Raw genomic sequence first — 3,187 nt, forward strand, 5'->3', positions numbered from 1 at the left:
CCTGCTCGATGCCGGAGTGGAGGGTTGGGGAAGTTTCGATTCGATTTGCTCTCTCCGTCTGTCGTAGGCCTGGCAACGGGGCGGGTCGGGGCCGGGTGCAGCCAGAACATACCCGACCCGAAACCCGAATAAAAAAACCTGACCCGAACCCGAATCACATGTCGGGTGCAAAAATGAACCCGACCCCGAACCCCGCGGGACCCGAAACCCGACGAGAACGTGACGCGGGCCGAACGTGCGGGGTGCGGGCCTGTAAGGCTGCAACGTAAATGGGCTGTCGGCTGCCTCCACGGACGTGACACCTGACGGGCCACATACTGCTTCGGGCCCCTGTGAAAGCCCCGCGGGTGATCATTTATCCCCGAACCCGACCCGAACCCATTTTGGGGACCCGACCCGTGACCCCCACGGATCCAATTTCTCCCCTGCCCCCACTGGGTCTAAAACCCGCGGGGCCCCGACTCGACCCGACCCGTTGCCAGGCCTAGTCGGTCGTACACACACACTCTTCTCTCTCTCCCTCACACACATTTTCGGTGTTTCCGCAGGCGCACCAAAACAAACAAAACTAAGGGAGTATTTGGTCAGTCAGTTTTAAACTAGTATTAGGTCTCGTTTGTTTCAGTTTTTACAATTCAAATTTAAAACAAATATAATTTTTTATAATCCGTTTGTTGTATTATGAGAAGCTGATTTCTTTCAGCTTTTTATAGATGGTAAAAATCTATTTACTAAAAGTTTTTTAAATCTACTATCTAAAAGTTTTTTATAATCAAACTTTTTACAATTTACAATCTACAAGTTGCTTTTCAGAATCGATGCATGGCCATTTAGTTTTCCTGATGCTGATAGCTGCACTATGAGTTTTGTTGGTTGGTGGGGGTTGTAGACTTCTAAAGGAGTCACAAAATCTAATTCAACAACATTTTCTTTTGAATTCCCATGAAATTTGGGCTTGAATGTGATAGTGGGTTCCTTTTCAGTATACAGGATTTTATGTTTGTTCCTTTGTTTACTTGAGGATCTTTTATGTGCCGTTAACTTTAGAACACTAGAACATATTGATGTCTTGAGAAGCACGGTTCAAGTTTACCAATCTTTGCTAGTTTGTTGTGTAACCTTGTACAAATTGAGCCTGCTCATTGCTGGTCTTAGAAGTTTCAGAATTCAGACTAATCCACTGTTGAAAATCTGAAATCAACCAATAATTATGCTTATTATTGTCCCAATTTTGTGGCTAGTAAAGTGTTGAAAGACTAAAAGCAGCCAATAATACAAAAACAGATTGACTAGTGACACAATAGAGGCTCTTATCTGTCTGCAAGACTGGATACGAGCAAAAGGTATATTTATCCTTCCCCACACTACCCACACCAAAAGTTACAAATTCTTTTATGCTAAATAAATTATTTTTTGTTTAACTTCATATTGTATCCCTTTCAAATGTTTCGGACTCTACACGTGATGACATAGCTGGTAATTGGATCGGAAATGATGATGATGATGAAGAAATTTAACTGCAAACTTTAGGTATGTTCTTTTAAACATATAGTTTTCTGTTGTTATTTGTTCCAAAACTCTGTCCAGCTTTTATATATATATATATGCCTTTTCTTCTTCAATGTTTATTCAAAACAAACATTTGAACAAATTGGGGTCATCTTTCTTTGACTTTTGATTCTTTTTTAACAGATGTCCTAAATGAATGCTATGAACATTCAATGGAAACAAAGCACCTGGAACGGGAGGGGGATGAATAAAAGGCAGAGCAGAGCTGTTGCATAAGCTTAGTACAAGAGGGTGATTCTAGTTCAAACTTCAGTAGAGCAGCACTGTTTTCTTTTCATTTCTTTTGTTTTGGAGGGAAAGAAGCAGTAGTGTTTTATTTGAAGAAAAATGGGAATAAAAAAATTTGTACATTATGTATGTGTTTTTCTGGTTTACATACTACGATGTCAGAGCCGGATAATTCTGACTTAGCTCATCATCTTAGTTTCTGGAATTGAATCAATTGGTCTGGTTCAAACAATCAAAGCTCTGTCAAAATTGTTTTCACCAATCCAGTAACTAAGGGCCTTTGTTTTTTATTATGATTCCAGGATTCTAGATTTTAATTCCACAATCTAGAATCTGGATTATTAAAATCTAGATTGTGTAATCTAAAACAAACAGTACCCGATTATTAAAATCTCTCCCCTCTCCCTCCTACAGACTACCTCTCTCTCCCTTTTTATTTGCCTAATTTTATTTGTTGATCCATATTCAAGGATGGAATTATTCATAAGGTTTTGTGCTGTGTGCCCAAACTTATCGCTGTCATGACAAATTGGCCACATGATTCTGAACCTTAAGTTATCAATTTGCCTTTTTTTCTTGAACAGGAAGAGTCCCAACTTGCTCTCTTCAGGACAAGGATTTGGAAAGAGGCAATATAGTTCTACGCAGAAATTTTAAAGCTGAGAAAGTTTCTCTTGGACTGTACCATTGGATGAGTGAGCTGGTAATTTCTGATGTGTTATTCTGCAGTTCTAGCACCTGAAGTTTGCATACGCTATATGTGCCGATTTGTTCTTCTTATTACTCTGTAGTCCTTCCATGGTTTTCCATAATGAAGAACCTAAACCTTCCATTGTAGAGGATGCTGGTCTATTATTCAGATACTACATTTTGTTTGTTAAAATCTGCAATAATATGAGGGCGCTCTTTTGTTTTCCAGGTCTGCAAGGAATTCCCAGATGTTAGGTATATGTAAGGGAAGCTGGTTTGATTGATGTTGGAAAAGGCTTGCGAGATGAACAGGTAAAATTCAAGTGCAATATTTTTTCCCTATCAGTAGTTTATCTAGGGTGCTTCACTTTCACGTGATGCGGTGGCAGTCTACCTTTGTTTTTCGTTATGCTTCTCATCCATGGAGCAAAAAAAGAAAATTATCAGGATGGTAAGCTCCCTTTGTTTTTTCCTTGAGCAGGATATGGAACTGATTCCGATTGTATAATTATTTATCCAATAAGCATGTTAAAGAGTAAAGACTTAATAGGGTATAGATCCATGATCCACATGTATACGAATATACATTGCTTTCTGTGATGCCGTGTTGGAATATGTGGTATCTTCTGTGATCAATACAAAGTAAACTTGGATTGTGAAGTTTTATTCTCTGGAACCTCTGAAACATTGCAGCTGTGTT

This window comes from Phragmites australis, chromosome 20, assembly GCF_958298935.1.
Source record: "Phragmites australis chromosome 20, lpPhrAust1.1, whole genome shotgun sequence".
Taxonomy (NCBI): Eukaryota; Viridiplantae; Streptophyta; class Magnoliopsida; order Poales; family Poaceae; genus Phragmites; species Phragmites australis.